Source organism: Perissodus microlepis, chromosome 22, assembly GCF_051167445.1.
Source record: "Perissodus microlepis isolate ML-2025 ecotype Zambia chromosome 22, ASM5116744v1, whole genome shotgun sequence".
Lineage (NCBI taxonomy): Eukaryota > Metazoa > Chordata > Actinopteri > Cichliformes > Cichlidae > Perissodus > Perissodus microlepis.
In genome coordinates, this window is record NC_140481.1 from 622,279 (window position 1) to 643,311 (window position 21,033).

Below are 21,033 nucleotides of genomic sequence, written 5' to 3' on the forward strand. Positions count from 1 at the left end.
TTCCTGATAATAATGAATTACAGTCGTCCAGCCTGGAAGTAATAAATGCAGCAGTTATCAAAGTTCCTGTACAATGACAATGTCTGTGGGATGGTTACCAGGATGGCAGGATGCTGAATTAACTGGGAATTTATTTAATGAGTATTACAAAACTGCTCAGTGGCTAAAAAATAGAGGTTGTGTTTTGGCTTTTAGAAAGCATGTAAAATGAACCCCGATCACAGAGAGACAACAAAAACATTTGACCTGACCTTATTACAAGCGTTATCATCATTTAAGATGCCACACTGGGCTGCAGTGTCAGTTTTTCACCACTATTGCTAAAGGGGTGAAAGCTACACTCTCACTTTCAGATGATGCTAATGGCAACATAAAACTCGTGGTGACTGCTGGACGTGGATTAATGTGGTCCTATGGGAATTACAGCAGGTGGGAGGCTGCATGACCATCAGCTGAACACTGATGAAGCACAACGGTCAGAAATGTTGCTGCTGTAGCACCCCCCCCCCCCCGCGCACAAACACATCCTCCAACCACACACACCCATATTTTGTTTTCAAACTCCATTGCAGTTTATTTCACACCTCAAACATTTAGTAAGCAATTAAGCAAATACAAGTAAACTGCAATAAATTACAGGTAGTAATAAAATAAACTACTAACTCTACGCTACGTCCACACACGGAGCTGTTTCTGTGTGTTTGGACTTTTCATCCACATGTAAACAGCGTTTCGAATCACCGAAAACTGAGTTTTTTTTTAAAACGCTGGAATACAGAGTTCGTCACACAGCGTCAAAGCTATGTGCCTTTTTCACGTCACGCTGTGCGCCACGTTATTGTTTACATGAGATGAATTGCACAATGGCAGATAGAGACAAAATACTGTTAATCTGACTGTCTGCAGGTTTAACACGCTTACATATAAACACACAGTTACTGTCCCTCCATTTAGAAAGGCAGCGGCGTCACGGTGTGATTATTTTACATGTAGTTGTTTTTTTCCTGTGTAATAATATTCAACATTGATATCAATACATTTTTCAAAAAATGCCTCTCTGTGCAAAATGGGTTTAAAAACATAAACAGCTGTGGGATCCTGTTTGTCCGTGATTTGAGCCGGGGGAACAAATCGTGGCAGGATCAGCCTGATGTTATTTGTATCCTGCTGTAACTTTACTGTATAAAGAGCAAACATCTCCAACATGTCAGGAGTAGTTAGTCATTATGAGAAGTGTTTGTGAACTAAAAATCAAGAATGTGGGATCCTGTTTGTCCGTGATTTAAACAGCCCAGCGCTGCTCCCGACGAAGGGAAAACCAATTCTGTCACAGAGACCGTTGGCACTTGTGCAGGTAAAGCCACAGGAAGGATTTGCTTCACCATATTGTCTAGCATTTGGCTTGGAATGAAGTTGGTTTGGAAACATATTCAGCGATGCTTCATCTCCTGCTTTGCGTTTGTGTGGGCGCCCCGTCAAAAACCTGTCCATGATGCTAGCAGTGTCCAAGCGTTGTTTTTGTTTTATTTCATACCCCTGCAATGGCTCTGCGCCCCCCTAGGGGGCGGGCCCCACACTTTGATGAAAAGCCATTGAATCAACTGAACATATAATTTATTATGAAACAGAAAACTAGATTGTTTTTACATGAGTGATCAGTGTGTGAATTCAAACACTTGCTGCATGCAGGTCCTCGGCCTCTTCAGACTTTCCACAGGCATTGCTGCTTTCATTGATACTTTAGCACTGCTAACCTCATGCGACTAGACAAACTTTAGATACAAACTACATCTCTTGTTTACATTATTTACTCTGTTGCCCCACTCAACAGGTTGCAACTTCAACTGGAACCAGAGATCCAAAAACCCGTTACTGCTTTGTTTTTACAGATGCATTCAGTCTTTTGTTTCTATTCATGATTTTTCACTTTGGAATACATAAACTAGACATACTAACTGGAATTAGCAGACTAATGGTGCAGACTGGTGGAGGCAGGGAACAAGCCACCAACCTTCCTCCAGCAGATAACCTGCTCCACCTCCTGAGCTACAGCCACCTCACAGCTACCTTCAAGAAGTTTTCAGTAAAACCATGGCCCTCTCATTCCTACCTCACAGACCGTACGATTGCACAACTGAACTATTCCTTGGAGCTTCGCTCTCCACCAGACTTCTCTGCAATGTGTCCGGACCCAAACGAGCGGCCATGGAAAAATGGATGGGCTTCCCCAGTCGGGTTTCTTTTTGTGGAGAAAAATGACAAAACCGCCCGTGCATAGATTATCATTATAATATATTATAGATTATCAGGGCCTGACATCACAATCAAAGACAAGTATCCACTGCCTTTGATGAACTCCATGTTTGACACTCTTCACGGAGCTGCTATTTTTACCGAACTCAACCTCCGCAGTGCATCCGACAAAGAGATGAATGGAAAACCGCATTCAATACACCACTTTGAATACCTGGTGGTGCCGATTGGGCTAACCAACCCCCAGCCATTTTGCAAGCTTTGGTATGTTCTCGGGGATTTTGTGGACAGGTTCGTGTTTGTTTACCCTAGATGACATTCAGATATTTTCCAAGACTCTTGAGGAACACCATGTGGCTTTTCTCACGTCATCTCCGTCCCGCAGAGGAGAACTATGATGTGGGTGACAGGGAGGTGTTAGTAGTAAAGCTCGCTCTGAAAGAATGGCGACATCTGTTGAAGGCAGCCGAGCAGCCGTTTGCTATCTGGATGGATCATAAAAACCTAACTTACCTGAGGACAGCTAAGAGACTGAGTGCACGGCAGGCACGTGGGTCACTGTTTTTGCCAGGTTTAACTTTTTTATTTCCTACCGTCCACGCTCACGGAGCATCAAACCCAATGCATTATCTCGCCAGTTCGCCACCGACACAATCGCTCTGAGGTCCCAACCATTCTCCCCGCTACAAGCAAGATTGGGTTCATTGCCTGGGATGTGGAGGACGCCATTCGGCGGTACTGGAGATTGAACCTGATCTGGGTATTGGTCTCGTGAATCGGCGCTATTTACTTGCAGCAGCCCGTTCCACGATTCTGGACCGGGTTCACGCCGCCAAATTCTCATGGCGGACCATTCCATTTCCCCATCATGTCACGCTACACCTGCAAGCCAGTGAGCCACTAGAAAGCCATTCAGTTGCCTGATCGCCCCATCACCTCACTCAGCACTTCTCTCCCTCTGTTTCAGTGACCTCTATCCCCGACCCACGAGCCGAGACTGCTTCAGACTCCTGTTAGATTCTTAATTTCATGTTTCCTGTGCTTAAGTGTTACTCTTGTGTCTTTGTAAATAAAACCTACCAGTTTGCCTCCGTCTGCATTTGGGTCCATTTTCATGCACTAGCCCTGCTGCCATAACAGGAATATTAGTCTCTACTATATCAATTTGTCAGTTAAAATCAGGACAGACAGGTTGTAACACCTACAGGCACATAAAGTTGATGGTGAGAATCCTTTTCTGGCTTAATACCAGGACCAACACTTCCAAGACACTGGAAGCTAACCCACCTAAGTAACTAACCAGAATCTTTATGTAAAAAAGTCAAAAGTTAGTGACCAGGGTTCAGCGGGCAACTGGAGAAAATATATTTACATCCATGGATAAACAACGTTCGTGCATTATCATCTCTGTACTGTGTTTTACTGCTATTTGGTCATAAACTAGATCATTCAATGACTTGACATTCTGACCAGAAGAGAAAATGGTAAATTAATAAGATTAAAGCACCGCAACAGTTCCAAGTCAGCAAGAAACAGAAGGAGACCATGGTGGTGGATGAAGTCCCCAGGGTGGAGAACGAATGCTTCTTTATAAAGGTAAGAGGTGCCAGGGCTCCTGGACGTGATGGGACACCACTTTTAACAGGTGCCTCAGATGGGCAGAGATCTGAAGGATGCCAGACAATAAGCTCAGGTTTCTCATAAGTGCTGCCTACAACTCCCTTCCATAGCCCTGCCTGTTTAGTAGTGCTTACTATGGCAGCTGGTGTCCTGTAGGCAGGACAGCATGGCAAGTCTGCAGCATGTTTTCATAACAAAAGGATGCAACAATGAAAAGGAGAAAAGATGGCACTGTCCCAGGGATGCTTCAGGTGGCAAGGAAGTCAGGAAGTCCTCAAGATGTGTAGTGTGATGGCATACTTCAGAGTCAGCTATCTATCTATTATTGTACGATCTACTGTACAATACAAAGTGCCTTGAGGCGACTGTTGTTGTGATTTGGCGCTATATAAATAAATGAATTTGGAGAAACAGCCGTTTACTCTCACACACTGAGATCTGTCAGTTAAAAAGTCTAAAATCCAACCAACGAGATTAAATCAAGTTTAAACTGGTTAAGAAGTTTATCAACTAAAAGATGTGGCTGGATAGAATTAAAAGCTGAAGAAAAATCAATAAATACGAGCCGAGCATGAGCTGTAGCTTTAGCATGATGTCAGCTGGTAAAGACTGGCAGATATTTGGTGAACCTCAGGGAGAAGCCCCTCTTCCCAAGAGATATAACAACCACTCTCCGCAGATAGAGACGACCGAACTGGCAGAGGCCAGGCACCTGACTGCAAAGCCAGGTTTTACCCTGTGGAGGCTGGGTGTCAGGACATAGTGGGCAAAGCAGCTGTCCAGCTACTTCATGAGTGACGGGCCCAAACCTGCAGAAAGCCATGAAGGCATTAGGAGAGGAGGCTGAGAAAGCAAGCTTTTGGCTTTGGCTCTGGTGGAAGGATGTCAGTTAGTAGGCAACACCACAGTAAAGGCAGCTGCTGGGGGTGCCACAGAGACATCCCCGGTGTGCCACTGCCCCCCACTGGGAGATGTACTGGGATAGGGGGCAAAACATCCATGGATGGCGACCTCCAGTTGATGTGGTGGTGTGAAGACTCCAGTGACACTTAAAGCACCAGGGAACAACTTTGTTAGCTGACCAACGGGTTTCGGCTTGTGGCCTGCATCAGGGTGATCACAAAATACCAAACAGTGTGTGTTTCAATAAAACAAAGAAATACAGGTGAACCAGTCACACATTCACGCATAAACAAGCTGACCAATCAGCATTTAAGGGGGTGGTACTGGCTGATTGGTTGAATCAGAGCCCAAACAGGCTCTGGCCTGAGCCAGGACAGATTTAGGGCTTCAGTTGATGACCTTGCAGCTGACCTTCTGCCACTGGCGGTGACATGACTGGCTTAATGGCAAAGCAGGAAGCATGCATTAAGCATTAAAACTCTTTGATGTGTAGTATTATTTCCCAGCTGACTGACTCATTCCACAGTTTTATTTATCCAAATGCAGTAGCATTTAAAACTATTCTAACTATATATTCTCACAACGACTGTACTGATTCTCATGTATAATTGAAAACTGACATTATTGACATGATGTGAAAACATATATAAAAAAATTACAACTGCAACCATTGCAAAAAGACATAAACACATTTTTGAATGCACTGAATCTCCAGTTGCTATACAGCCTCAGTGTTTGGATACGCTTACGGTCTGTGATACTATTTTAAGGTATGCTCATAGATTAAAGGTGGAGAGCCAACACGACTAGCACATGAAGTTCCAGAAGCTGCTGGCAGCCCACAGTGCTGAGTGGACACGGGCGTAGCTGCACGAGTGCTGACAGGACAGAGTGCCACAGCTCCAGGTACACTGACGACCGTGATGAGAACTAAACGCTGTATTTTACAGTTCACATGGTCGGTTTGGTGCGATAAAGAAAAAGTATGCAGATTTAATTTGTATGAAATGATGTTGCCAAACACACTGAGCACATCAGGAAGTAAGGAAGAGGTTTCAGCAGAGTTGAGCAGTTGTTCTTAATGAAAGCCTTTCGGTGTTTCTTTGGACATTGGCTACATTTTTAACTCATTTTCAGTCCAGTCCCTGAACATATCACCGTCGCCAGGAGAATAGTGTTGAATCAGTCAAACATAAAAAACACACCGAACTCAAAGGATGAACCTGTGATGTGTCTAACACATAACTCAGCAAACAACACATTTTAAACTGTATCTTTAGGCTCTATGTTACCAGCAACAAAAGAAACCGCACAGACCTTTTCTCATTTCTGTGGTTCTATGAAAAATGCCAAAGATAACCCAGTTTGACAAACAAAACATAACAAGGTGATTCCCAAAGAGTTATTAACCGAAATTAGGCAACTCAGCTCAGTTTAAAGGCGAGTTAGTCAAGTATGGGACAAATGAATACGGTGTAGGCCTGAAAAAATGACTCCACGATTTAGAATATTGAACAGAAAATGATGTTCATTTAGACAAATATGGTCTAAAAACAAAAAAAAAGAATATAAATGAAAAAAGATGATGCGTTGTAGGGTGACCGTTTAACCGGGAAGCACTGGCCCAGAGTTTCTCAGGAACATGCTGCTCACACGTGGCAACACAACAGGATAGCAACAGTGTAACACTCGGCTCAGCACTTCACACCTCGCTAAACAAATGGGTGACATCACAGTGGCCATCTTTTATGTACAGTTTATGCTTCAAGCATAAAACACCGAACACCATCAACTAACTAGAATAATACTGAATCCGTATAAATGAAAATTACAAGGATAACAAAGAGATACGTTTGTGACATGAGACATATTTGGCTTTCTAAAAAAGCAACGATATCACAAGTGACTGCTGCTGAAATATAATCAACATGTGTTTTAAAGCACATTTACTTTTTACATGGCGCTGTCACTTGGTGTTCGCTCGCTCTGCGGTAGAGTATCACTTCCTGTTCCTGCTCAAACACAGTGGTGTTTCTGAGTAGCTTATTTGCTTAGCAATTTAATTAACAACTTTTAAATACATTCTTCTTTCATAGTATAATCTTCACGTGCTTCATCCGAAGCACACTTTCTGTGTACTCATTACCTAATTTATAGCCAAAGTATTCACTCACTGTGTCTGTACTGTTTCGCTAGCTTAGCTTAGCTCGTAGCCGACTCGTTAGCACCATGGCTACTTCACCTGTCCCTCCTGCACTTTCTTGCTCATTGTGTCAGATGTTTAGTTACTCCTCGGCCTCCTTTAGCAGTAATGATATCTGTAACAAATGTAGCATATTTGCAGCTCTGGAGGCCAGGATTACTGAATTGGAGACTCGGCTTCGCACCCTTCATTCACCCGTAGCTAGCCAGGCCCCTGTAGCTGGTGCAGCCGAAGATAGCGTAGGCCCCGCTAGCTGTTCCCCGGCAGACCCCAAGCAGCTGGGGAAAGACGGCGGCTGGGTCACGGTGAGGAGGAAGCATAGTCCTAAACAGAAGCCCCAGGTACACCACCAACCCGTTCATGTGTCTAACCGTTTTTCCCCACTCGGTGACACACCCGCTGGGGGTCAAACTCTGGTAATTGGTGATTCTGTTCTCAGACATGTGAAGCTAGAGACACCGGCAACCATAGTCAATTGTCTTCCAGGGGCCAGAGCAGGCGACATTGAAGGAAATTTAAAACTGCTGGCTAAGGGTAAACGTAAATTCAGTAAAATCATAATTCACGTCGGCAGTAATGACACCCGGTTACGCCAATCGGAGGTCACTAAAATCAATATTGAATCGATGTGCAACTTTGCTAAAACAATGTCGGACTCTGTAGTTTTCTCTGGTCCCCTCCCCAATCAGACCAGGAGTGACATGTTTAGCTGCATGTTCTCCTTAAATTGCTGGCTGTCTGAGTGGTGTCCCAGAAACGATGTGGGCTTCATAGATAATTGGCAAACCTTCTGGAGGAAACCTGGTCTTGTTAGGAGAGACGGCATCCATCCCACTTTGGATGGAGCAGCTCTCATTTCTAGAAATATGGACAAATTTATTAAACCCCCCAAAATATGACTATCCAGAGTTGGGACCAGGAAGCAGAGTTGCAGTCTTACACGCCTCTCTGCAGCTTCTCTCCTCCTGCTACCCCCCCAAAAACCCATCTCCATAGAGACTGTGTCAGCTTCCAAAAAGACAAAAAACAAACTAAAAACCAGCAACAAACAACTTAAACATAAACAATCAAAAAGAAAGAACAATACAGTATCCACATCTGAACCAAAGAGTAAAACAGTGAAATGTGGATTATTAAATATTAGGTCTCTCTCCTCCAAGTCTCTGTTAGTACATGACTTAATAATTGATCAACAAATTGATTTACTCTGCCTCACAGAAACCTGGTTGCAGCAGGATGATCATGTTAGTTTAAATGAATCAACACCCCCGAGTCATTCTAACTACCAGAAACCTCGAAGCACAGGCCGAGGGGGCGGTGTGGCAGCAATTTTTCACACCAGCCTATTAATTAATGAAAGACCAAGACAGACTTTTAATTCATTTGAAAGCCTGATGCTTAACATTGTCCACCCCAGCTGTGAAACTCAGAAACCAGTCTTACTTGTTATCATCTATCGTCCACCTGGGCCTTACACAGAGTTTCTCTCTGATTTCTCAGACTTTATATCTAATTTAGTTCTGAGCTCAAATAAAATAATTATTGTGGGTGATTTTAACATCCATGTAGATGCTAAAAATGACAGCCTCAACATGGCATTTAGTCTGTTATTAGACTCAATCGGCTTCTCTCAAAATGTAAAAGAACCCACCCACCACTTTAATCACACTCTAGATCTTGTTTTAACATATGGCATAGAAACTGAACATTTAACAGTGTTTCCTGAAAACCCTCTCCTGTCTGATCATTTCCTGATAACATTTACATTTACAATAATTGATTACACAGCAGTGGAGAGTAGATTTTATCAAAGTAGATGTCTTTCTGAAAGCGCTGTAACTAAGTTTAAGAATATAATCCACCCACTGTTATCATCTTCAATGCCCTGTACCAACACAGAGCAGAGCAGCTATCTGAGCGCTACCCCAACAGAGGTCGATTATCTTGTTAATAATTTCACCTTCTCACTACGTACGACTCTGGATACTGTAGCTCCAGTGAAAACTAAGGTCTCTAATCAGAAGTACCTGACTCCGTGGTATAATTCTCAAACACGTACCCTAAAGCAGATGACTCGTAATCTGGAGAGGAAATGGCGTGTCACAAATTTAGAGGATCATCATTTAGCCTGGAGAAATAGTTTGCTGCTTTATAAGAAAGCCCTCCGCAAAGCCAGAACATCTTACTATTCATCACTGATTGAAGAAAATAAGAACAACCCCAGGTTTCTCTTCAGCACTGTAGCCAGGCTGACAAAGAGTCAGAGCTCTGTTGAGCCAACCATCCCTTTAACGTTAACTAGTAATGACTTCATGAACTTCTTCACAAATAAAATTTTTATCATTAGAGAAAAAATTACCAGTAATCATCCCACAGATGTAATATTATCTACAGCTACTCTTAGTACCATTGATGTTAAGTTAGACTCTTTTTCTCCAATTGATCTTTCTGAGTTAACTTCAATAATTACTTCCTCCAAACCATCAACGTGTCTTTTAGACCCCATTCCTACAAAACTGCTCAAAGAAGTCCTGCCATTGATTAATTCTTCGATCTTAAATATGATCAACCTATCTCTAATAATCGGCTATGTACCACAGGCCTTCAAGCTGGCTGTAGTTAAACCTTTACTCAAAAAGCATCTCTAGACCCAGCAGTCTTAGCTAATTATAGGCCAATCTCCTACCTTCCTTTCATATCAAAAATCCTTGAAAGAGTAGTTGTCAAACAGCTAACAGATCATCTGCAGAGGAATGGTTTATTTGAAGAGTTTCAGTCAGGTTTCAGAGCTCATCACAGCACAGAAACAGCTTTAGTGAAGGTTACAAATGATCTTCTTATGGCCTCTGACAGTGGACTCATCTCTGTGCTTGTCCTGCTAGACCTCAGTGCAGCGTTCGATACTGTCGACCATAATATCCTATTAGAGCGATTAGAACATGCTGTAGATATTACAGGTACTGCACTGCAGTGGTTTGTATCATATCTATCTAATAGACTCCAATTTGTGCATGTAAATGGAGAGTCCTCTTCACACACTGAGGCTAATTATGGAGTTCCACAGGGTTCAGTGCTAGGACCAATTCTGTTTACATTATACATGCTTCCCTTAGGCAGCATCATTAGAAGACATAGCATACATTTACACTGCTATGCAGATGACACCCAGCTCTATCTGTCCATGAAGCCAGATAACACACACCAATTAGTTAAACTGCAGGAATGTCTTAAAGACATAAAGACCTAGATGGCCGCTAACTTTCTGCTTCTTAATTCAGATAAAACTGAGGTTATTGTACTCGGCCCTGAAAATCTTAGAAATATGGGATCTAACCAGATGCTTACTCTGGATGGCATTACCTTGGCCTCCAGTAACGCTGTGAGGAACCTTGGAGTCATTTTTGACCAGGACATGTCCTTCAACGCACATAATAAACAAATATGTAAGACTGCTTTCTTCCATTTGCGCAACATCTCTAAAATTAGAAATATCCTGTCTCAGAGTGACGCTGAAAAACTAGTTCATGCATTTATTACTTCCAGGCTGGACTACTGTAATTCATTATTATCAGGATGTCCAAAAAACTCCCTGAAAAGCCTTCAGCTAATCCAAAATGCTGCAGCAAGAGTCCTGACAGGGACTAGAAGGAGAGAGCATATTTCTCCTGTTTTGGCTTCCCTTCATTGGCTTCCTGTTAAGTCCAGAATTGAATTCAAAATCCTGCTCCTCACATACAAGGTCTTAAATAATCAGGCCCCATCTTATCTTAATGACCTTGTAGTACCATATCACCCTATTAGAGCACTTCGCTCTCGCTCTGCAGGCCTACTTGTTGTTCCTAGAGTATTTAAAAGTAGAATGGGAGGCAGAGCCTTCAGTTTTCAGGCCCCTCTTCTGTGGAACCAGCTTCCAGTTTGGATTCGGGAGACAGAAACTATCTCTACTTTTAAGACTAGGCTTCAAACTTTCCTTTTTGCTAAAGCATATAGTTAGGGCTGGACCAGGTGACCCTGAATCCTCCCTTAGTTATGCTGCAATAGACGTAGGCTGCCGGGGGATTCCCATGATGCATTGAGTTTTTCCTTTCCAGTCACCTTTCTCACTCACTATGTATTAATAGACCTCTCTGCATTGAATCATATCTGTTATTAATCTCTGTCTCTCTTCCACAGCATGTCTTTTATCCTGTCTTCCTTCTCTCACCCCAACCAATCACAGCAGATGGCCGCCCCTCCCTGAGCCTGGTTCTGCCGGAGGTTTCTTCCTGTTAAAAGGGAGTTTTTCCTTCCCACTGTCGCCAAAGTGCTTGCTCATAGGGGGTCATATGATTGTTGGGTTTTTCTCTGTATCTATGAAGCGCCTTGAGGCGACTTTTGTTGTGATTTGGCGCTATATAAATAAAATTGAATTGAATTGAATTGAAGTACATTTGCAATTTTCAGAAGGCCCAGTTAGCACCAGTTAGCACCATTATAATGGTTATAAGACACTTCTCTGTCTTCTCTGTTTGAGGTGTGGAAAGACAGACACAGTATTACTGACATTATGTCACAATAACCTGCTCGGGCTCCATGTCTAATGCTCGTCACAGCCCGCAGTCGCTGTGCTGAAGAGCGCCAGCTGTCTTTCCACCCTTGAGAGACTTGATCACCGCCTTGGTCTCGTCAGAAGTGAAGGCACCAGTGTCCACAACGAGTTTATCATTTTCGGCTAAGTCATCATCCAACAAAGGCATATCTGGGGCAGGTTGATTCAGGAGATCTTTGAAGTGCGCTACCCAGCGCTTATCTTGGTCTTTCTGTCTTTCTTTTGATTGGCACGCCTTGAAAAAAAGGTGACGGTAAGATTGCGCACGATCCGGAATAGCGTTCTCGTATCGTTCCGATCAGCAGCTTTCCGCTCGACCCATTTGCGTTTATCCCTTCGACAGCTTCGCTTCACCTGCCAATCGAGGCGTCGGTACCACTCCTCTGCGGCTTGCTGTTGTTCATTTCATGCCGTCTGATCCTGGGCGATTTTCGCTCTTTGTCATTCATCGACTAGCTGCCATGTTCGATCTTGGATTCAACGTTCCTCGAAGGTCCCTCTTCACCGACCGATGGCATTTTCGACGCTGGCCACCACGGCGGTTCGAAGGGCAAGTAGAGGAGGGGTTAAATAAGTCAGAGTGTAGTGAGATCACAGAGCCAAGAAGTGGTAGAAATGCTTTATATAGTGCACAGTCAAACTATATAATGGTGTCTTTGATTTTGTCTGAAAGTACTGATATAGACACAGATTTTAAGGCGTGAGGCCTGTGTTTGGGCACATAGTGGCCCAGTACCAACAATCACAGTGACACATCCATATCATTAGGTGGATTTCTAGGTTCAAATTAGGTCAGTGACATGAAGTGATGTGACAAGACAGACCAAGCAGTTTAAAAGAGGTGCTAAGGTTTAGGCTGAAAGGAAGGCCTGGTTCACCGGTTAGGTCGAAACATCAGCAAAGAGTAAAACATACTTAAGTGTATCTGTATTTCTGACTGCATGGTAGCCTGTGTCAGAGCGCTAAAATTGAGCTTAAGCGCTAAAAGCGGCTTTAAAATAATCTGGGTGGGATTAAAGGCTGCAGTGTGCAGATGCGGAGCACAGAGGATGCTGATGTTAATCAGTAACTACTGCATGAGCCTCCCTCCTCACACACTCATGATCTACACAGTGCCACCGTGTTTGGGGAGAGAAAAAAACATGGAATTCGACCTGACCCAGATGAATCTGTGGCAAGGATTCATGGTTATCCAGCGAAGGAAAAACAAGTTCTGAAACACAAAAACACGTGAATCCATGCACAGCATCTGTGTGAAGAGAGGGCAGTATGGGGTCACACTGAATCAGCAGGCATCAGTGACAACAATGGAGGCAGTCAGCATAGAAACAACACACAGCTCTGACATACTGAGCATCTGAGGGCTGGGCAGGTAGAGACCATCGTTCAGTTTTTATCAATGACCTTTCTTTCTGATGAAAGCAAGACAATAACTAAATAAACACTAATAATCGAAGGAAAAGAAACGATGATGAAATGTAGCAAAACTTTCATTAACGAATAAATAAACAAAAATCCTGGAGAGACAAGATCTCATCAGAAGTGCTCGAGGTGCAGAGCAAGGAGTTTGAAAGTGAGCAAGTCAGAAGAAGAACCTTCCTACGGTTAGGTGGACACATTCGATGTGTTTGTCATGAGTAGCACGTTACTGTAATCAGATTACTTTTTTCAAGTAACGGGTAAAGTAAGGGATTACTATTGCAAAAAAGTAATTAGATTACAGTTACATTCCCGTAGGCACGCTGTGACGTCCGTGGCAGCAACAGACGTGGATAACATGGAGTGATGGAGAGAGTACGACCGTGCAGCGTTTAAAGTGTGGAAGTAATCACATTACTGTGAGTTTGAATGACACAAACATCGGCGTCTGCTGTTCACTCTGTGTCGGAAGAAAACTTCTTTCTGCAGCGAAAAAATGAAACTTCAAATCTGAGCGAGCAGCGAGCGCGCCGCCACGGCAACGTGACATTCACAGAGAAACCCCCGGACACCCCCACTGACATGACCGCTGTGGGCAAACCTCCACCCGCCCCACTCCTGCTAAACAGGTGGCAATAGATTTAAGAGCTGCTGAGTCTTTGATTCTATTCATTTTCTGCTGTGTTTTACTCGCATCTATTTGAAAGAGTGGAAACACAAAACATGATTTTATCTGCTGGAACATGAAGACAATAGGTTTCCATGTTAAACACGTTTCTTCCAGTCAGAGAATGTTGCAAATAATTTAATATTTGCTTGATGCATAAAGTTAAAAAGATGAAAACTAATAAAACAAGTTTAAAAAGACTTTTTCATTTGCTTCAGTTTCATATGATGGATTATGCAGAAACAGTCGAACACGGCTGAAAGGTAACACTGTTGCTTTATTACATATTCAGGTTGTAAATCATGTTTTTGAAAAACAACTAAGTAACTAATTACTTTTGAAAATAAGTAATCAGTAATGTAACAGGATTACTTTTTGGAGATGTAATCAGTAATTAGTAACTAATTACTTTTTTCAAGTAACTTGACCAACACTGCTGGTCACAGAATGAAATATGTTTCTGTTCTCGTCCAGCTTTGTGAGCTCGGCTCGCTGGTCTCAGATCAGCACCTTGTGCCTCTGCTGCTGTCACCCATCTGCAGCACGGTTCGAAGCTTTGTGGTTATTATGAGTGTTATTTGAGTTACTGTTGGCACCACGATACTGACGCTGGGTTTGAACTTTGACATGTCTCCGCATTGAACAGCTGAGTTAGATATTTGTGATAATGAGCAGTTGAACAGGTTCAACAGTCACACTTTGCTTCTTTGACAGTGAAATATTTGAAGGCCTATATAACGCATCAAAACTGCAGAGAGATACAATAAAATCACCAGAAACCTTGAGAAACAGTCTGCAGACGTGTATCGTGTTTATTGCCTTGTTTTAGTGTCTGACTTGGAACATTGAATGAATATGAAGTAGCAGTGAGATGTGTCTGATGTGCTGTGACAATAACGAACGTGGCAGCATGTAGCAGACAGCAGCGCTATAAAACCACCGAGAGCATCCACACCTCGTTGCTTTCTTCTGCTGCGCTTGAACTGAAGTGAAGAACTTTTCACCGTCTCACCGGACAATAATCAAAGAGTCCAGTCCTCATGATGATGATGATGATGCGCTCTGCTGTGAGCGCTGCAGGCCTGGGTACCAGAGCGCGGTGCTGTTCATGCTCATAATGTATGAAAGCACGAAACGGAAGCATCTCTTGGTGCGCTGGTTGTGTAACACGAATGTGCGGATTGCGGTGGTCACGGATAAAGAAGTAGTGCATCCGCTCATGCTGTTACATCATCGCTGTATCATCAGACACGACCTTCTACCATGCAGAAATCATCCAAACTCCACTAACGCTGTTTTTCTGACCCGTTTTCCTGCATTTTGCTGCCGTGACTCAGTCAACACTACAGCCCGGCGCTGAGCGTGGGACAATAAAAGGGGCGGTAGGTGTACCTGTCTGCAAATGGCGCTGGATGTGTGCGTGAGCAGCTCGTGTGATGCCGAGGATCACTCACCCGCTCACCTCAGAGCATCCGAAAAGAACAGGTCCTGTTTGAAAGCGGTGTCAGCGTGCACTCGTCCTCACAGGCATCAGTTAGAGAGCGCGCTCATTCATCAGCGTTATCAAGCGGCTTTAACAAAGTGTTTGGGTACCAGGCGCCAGATGGCACTTTGCCCTGAGCGTTGTCTGACAGACAGCGGTACGTGCAGGCTAGAGGTGCATGTAAGGACCGCTTCGTTGTCATGTCAGCGCCCGATCACAACAACAGCCGCCTCATCGTTAGGCAGACCCTACCCTGTCCACATACAGCAGTATTCAACAGCCTTAATATATGCAGTCAGTTCTAGGACCTGCTGTATTCTCTGGGCATACTTATATAGCACTTTATACAACACTCACACATTCATACGAGCACTTTATTCTACGGAAGTGCTTTCTATCATATACACTACCATCACCACTGTGCAGTAAACCACACTGTAAACATATAACACTATTTATTTATTTCTCCTGATTTGTATATTCGTGCACTTAAAATACTGTTCATATGTCTGCACTGAGTAGGAGCTGCTCTGTATCTCACTGTGTGTATAGTGACAGTAAAAGACATTCTGTTCTATGTTCTGCTTCAGAGAGCAACTTGGTATGAGTATGCTGCTAAGGATATCTGGCATGCAGGCTTGTAGATGACCTGCTCGACCTCCTGAGCTACATCCAAGTAAATGCAGAAGCAATGCCACTGCAGCTTAGAAACAACAAAGTAGCTAAAGAGAAAGCCAGCCTGTAAGACAACCATGAGGGACAACACGGCCCACTTTACACCCTCTGCCACCCCCTTCCTTCTACAGAAGGGTGGAGTTTTGAATGTAATGAGACCAGTGTATATGTACAAGTAGCCAATGCTAGCAGAGCAGACAGCAGCGTTCACCAATCAGAGCTCAGGAAGCTGCTGCTCCTGGCAGAGCTCCACCATCAGTAACCAAGGGTCCCCGCCATGAAATCAGTGCATCCATCATCAGTGAGCCACTGGAAACAGCAGCAGCTAGAAATGAGCTGAAATGATGTACAAGGTTGATTTTCTCTTTCTGGTGAAATTTGAAAGCAGCCTGCATTGGACAGCTCGTGTGGCAAGCAGAAAGATCTCACAGGTATCTGGACACTCGCTGTTATATAACAGGCTGTAATAGGCCAACAATCACACAATCTCATGTGAAACAAGACTCTGTGATCCGAGCAGCCAGAGGAGCTCGTGGATGAGCTTTTAGATCCTCTGAGGAAGAGCGCAAACATGCTTATTCACACTTTCTCCCCAAAGCAGAATTATTGGTGCGCTGCATGACGCCAGGAACCAGAGACCTCTGACACGCGTGTTTGTACGGCAGCTACAGCAAACTAGTGATGTGCGATACCACTGATTTCCTTTCCGATCCGATACCAAGTAAAATCCAGGGCGGTATCGACGATACTGACCCGATACCGATACTCTGTACAAAAACATAATGTTTCATTGTATTTCATAATACAACATATAATTGCATTATGTAATTGTAATAATAATATAGCTTCATAATGATTACAGGACATCACACTACTTGTTCTCATTGCTTAATGATGCAGAATTATCATATAGAAATAAAAACCTGAAGTTGTGCTATTTGAGCAGGTTGCCTGCCTGCAGCACTAAAGGACTCCGTGAGAGTCGTCTGTCTCACCCTAGCAGCACCTGTCCCTGTCCTCCACCTGTCCCTCTCCTCCTCTTCAGTTCACCTCAACATACGCTCGTCATATTCTGTGATGTGATTTACTCTGAGGTGTTTGACCAGGTATCGCAAACCACGTCTTGGCTGTTTGTGGAGGTAAAATACATCCACACGACTCCAATTACACTCAGCCATTGTTGTGAGTGAGCACGCCAGGGGCTGTGACACATTTATACAGTCGTGTTTCACACATGACTATGAAAGGCGGAAGAGGAAGTAGTTCCTTCCAATTTAGACGATCCGAATGATATAGTTTCTTTCCACTGTGTTCCTGTTAATGAAAAACTACAAATTTACCCCAAAGTACTAAAATATCGATATTTTAATATGAGAATTGATACTAGAACATAAATTACTGGTATCAGAAGAATCGATATTTCAGTATCGATCCGCACACCACTACAGCAAACAGACAGCAGCAGTTATCAGTCAGCATCAGTCAGACTAGATCAGGTAAAAATGTATTTTACATGTGGAGGAAAGCTTTAACTTTTCCAAAATCCTTCAAATATCTCTCTTTATAAAGGAAAGTGCTGAGAACGAGCTACATGAACAATGCTTTCAAAGGAATCTGATGTTTTTGGTATGCAGTGATAGTGTCTGTTTACACATATGTGTTTTTACACACGGGACATTTTAAGCTTAAATGTGGAATATTATTGTATTTCTTGATGATTGTTCTGTGAACACCACAGACCCACACAGCGTTCACAGTTAAATTGTCTTTATTGTACAGATTTTGCACACACACGATGCCTCCTCCTCGCCACCTCGACCACCGAGCTTCCTGTTCGGCACCTCGTGTTTCCCAGGGCAGCTTGCAGCTGTGCTCTCACACGCCTCCCTTCGCCGGTGCCCAGCGTCACTAAAAAAGGGAGAGAGTTGGTCAGCCTAATTCCCTCCACCTGGCTCACTGTAGCGGAGCCAGAGACCACAGCCCTGCCATGTCCTATAAGTCATCAAAGGCCATTTCACTTCATTTTAGTTCAGATTTATTGGTGGTGCCGGTTTACAGTCAGCTCTTTGTGCTTCTTCTGAAAGTTCTTAAAATGAAACATGTCTTTAAAATGTATTTCAGTAAAAGGACAAACATGCCGCCTGAGTCGGCACAAAGGAAGAGCGTACCAAGTAAGCTGTGAGACACGCCCCCGTAGATACAGCAACGTGGTTATAATTGCCATATCTAAGCCAACTCATGTGCTTTTGTCTGAGCGCTGGTCTGTTCACCACGCTGCTCCTCACATCGGCGCTCTTTACAATCAGATCTGTTCTCGCATTCACACAGACGCTCCTTCCCCCATCACTTTACAAAAGGCCACCGTTGCAACCCCCTCCTCCTTCACTTGCATCCTCCAACCCCCTTCCACACAGGAGCAGGTGCTAAGCCAGACTGTCTGCTGAGGTGAAGCGTCAGCCATTAAGGGAATTAAAAACAAATAAGAGAATTTTAAAAACAATCCTAAAATGTACAGGAGTGAAATTAAAAATGGGGTAATGTGCTCAGACTTTTTTGTTCCACTTAAAAGACGTGTTGCAGCATTTTGCACCACCTGCAGACGCCTAATGGACGCATCACTAACCCCACAATAAAGCGCGTTACAATAATCCAGCCTAGAAGTAACAAAGGCGTGGATTACTGTCTCAAAGAGCTGTTTCGATAAGATGGGCTTTATTTTGGCTAATTGCCTCAAACGAAAAAAGCGAGATCTTACAACAGACCTGGCTTTCAAGTTTAAGATCTGCCACATTTTAACTCCCAGATCAGTGATGACTGGTTTAATATACTGTGCCAGCAAACCAACATCTATAGTAGTGGCCTCAGAAGTGCCACCAAAAACCATCACTTCTGTTTTCTGCTCATTAAAATGTAAAAAGTTCAAAGCCATCCAGGCCCTTATTTCATCAAGGCATCTACGCAGAGGGTCTACTGAGAAGCCATTTATCTTTATAAGTGGGAAACAACAGTGGAAAGAAATCCCATGTTTCCTGAAAATAGAGCCAAGGGGTTGAAGATATAGGGAGAAAAGAAGCGGGCCTAAAACCGAACCCTGTGGGACCCCACACTGCAGAGAAGCAGCAGACGATACAAACTCACCAAGTTTCACAGAGAAAGTTCGCTCTGCCAAACAGGATCTGAACCACTGCAGAGCGGCACTGCTAACACCCACCAACTGCTCTAAACGGGAAATTAAAATGTTATGATCCGCTGTATCAAAGATAGCAGTTAAATCTAAAAGCACGATAATAACACACCTGAGTCAGTTGCTAAAAACACATCATTAAAAACTCTTAAAAAGGCAGATTAGGTACTATGTAAAGCTTTGAAACCCGGAAAACTTCTAAAGTATCGTGTTCTTCTAAAAAGGACATTAATTGCTTGTAAACCATCTTTTAGAGTAGGAAATAGGCCTGTAATTTGCAATAATATCAGGATTAAGAGCAGGTTTCTTAAGTAGAGGCTAAATCACTGCATGTTTAAGATTCACAGGTACAACACCAGAGGACAGACTACTATTTACTGCGTTTCATCCGAGAAGCTTCTTCAGTTCTAAGAGCGATTGGTGGAGAGTCCCAGATTTGAAGACCTACTGGGAGATGTCCCTTATGCTGGGCTTACACGCGATTTTTGGCTCATTTTGAGCTGATTTTTCAGTCGTGCGACCGTTTTGGTGATCGGCCCGAGTTTCGCCTTCATCGTGCGTCGTGCATCGTGTAGTATACGCGGGGTAACGAGAAGCGATTAACACCTCACGACCAGCTCCCGATCATCAATCGCTTGGTCGTAAGAAAATCAAACCTGGTTTGAAATCCTGTCGGCCGTCGTGAGGCTGTCACCGCAGCCTCTCACACTGCGCACGCGCAGACACAGAAATGGAAGTGAAAACACGGAGCAGCAGTGCAGCGTGTGATCTGGACACAAGCGATGGAGGCACAACTTGTAGAACTTTGGCTCGTCCGAGCCTTTTCGATGTGGCCTCACAAAATTATCACGACCACAACAACCGTGAAAATCGTTGGATTTATGCTGCTGCTCAGTCACAGCTGCCTGATCATGTTTTTCATTAGTAATTTAGCAAAGCTGATGGTGGTGGTGTGTCTGTGTGAGTGAAAGACAGAGAGGGGGAGCGAGCGACAGATTTTCTGTTATAAGCTTCATGTTTTGGACGCACAGTGTGACTCAGGTCGCATCAGAGCATCGGGCCGTATAGTGTGTGACCCTGCATCGTGACCTATGAACTTCTAACCCCTGCGAGTCAATCGTGCAGTTTGAGCAGGAGCTGAATAACGCGACTGAAAAAATCGCCCAGTGTAGCCCAGCTTGAGAGGGTCGTGGACCCCCTATTGATCCTCTATGTATCAAATCAGCCAAGGTTTCGGGTGAGCTCATTGTGAAACCTAGCCACACCCTATCATGTGACTTAATGAGGTCAGATGACGCAGGATGTGCGTGGACGTTAAGGCGTCCAGATTTTAGATGGCAGACAGTTGGTGTGGTAAGCCCCGCCCTCCTTTCAAAGATGGCCGTTCACAGTGGACATAGATGCTTCTTCCACTCCTCTTTCAAACCATCTGTCTTCTCTGTACAAAATGTGAACACTGGCATCCTGAGAGAGTGACCTTTGACCTTTACATGTGTTTATGAAGTGGCCGTTTGGTGTCTCCAGTGTAGAGGTCTGAGCACTCCTCGCTGCACTGCACAGCTACGTTGTTCAGTTTGTGTTTGTGATGAACCAGTTTGTGTCTGAGTGTGTGGCGGGTCTGAAGTGTAATAATAATAATACCTTTTATTTGAGGGCGCCTTTCAAAAACCCAACGTCACCTTACAAAAGAATAAAAATGAATAAAAGGAGCAATAGTCATAAATTACATAAAATAAGTTAAAATTGCAAAACAGAACTTGACAGCAGATAAAATGTGTTTTTAGCTGTGACTTAAATACGGGAAGAGAGTCGATGTTTCTTATGGCTGGAGGAAGAGGACAGGATGTGTGTGTACCCTCTTTTTCCCTTCAGGCTTAGAGGGAACATTTTCTGCTCCTGTTCCTGATTGTGTGATTAGGTAGAGGATCAATAGGAGGTCCATGACCCTCTTAGGCTACGTCTACACTCACCTGGTTAAATTTGAAAACGGCGTTTTCGTCTGAAAACGCTCTGCGTCCACACTAGTGTTTTCAGTCGT

General features: G+C 43.7%; 1 protein-coding gene across 14 annotated transcripts in view; it reads right to left on the bottom strand.

The window, feature by feature from the left end:
• Positions 1-21,033, bottom strand: part of epb41a (erythrocyte membrane protein band 4.1a) — a 70,678-nt gene that overhangs the window by 36,990 nt on the left and 12,655 nt on the right. For 6 of the 14 annotated variants that reach the window (XM_084919130.1, XM_084919129.1, XM_084919127.1 and 3 more), the window contains exon 1: positions 15,108-15,276. The exons of 1 other annotated variant lie outside the window; for it this stretch is intronic. The gene's annotated coding sequence lies outside the window, so the exon portion shown is untranslated. Of the gene's footprint in view, positions 1-14,608; positions 15,039-15,107; positions 15,278-21,033 lie in introns of those variants that run through there. 7 more of the 14 variants (XM_084919122.1, XM_084919123.1, XM_084919128.1 and 4 more) reach the window with 4 other exon arrangements.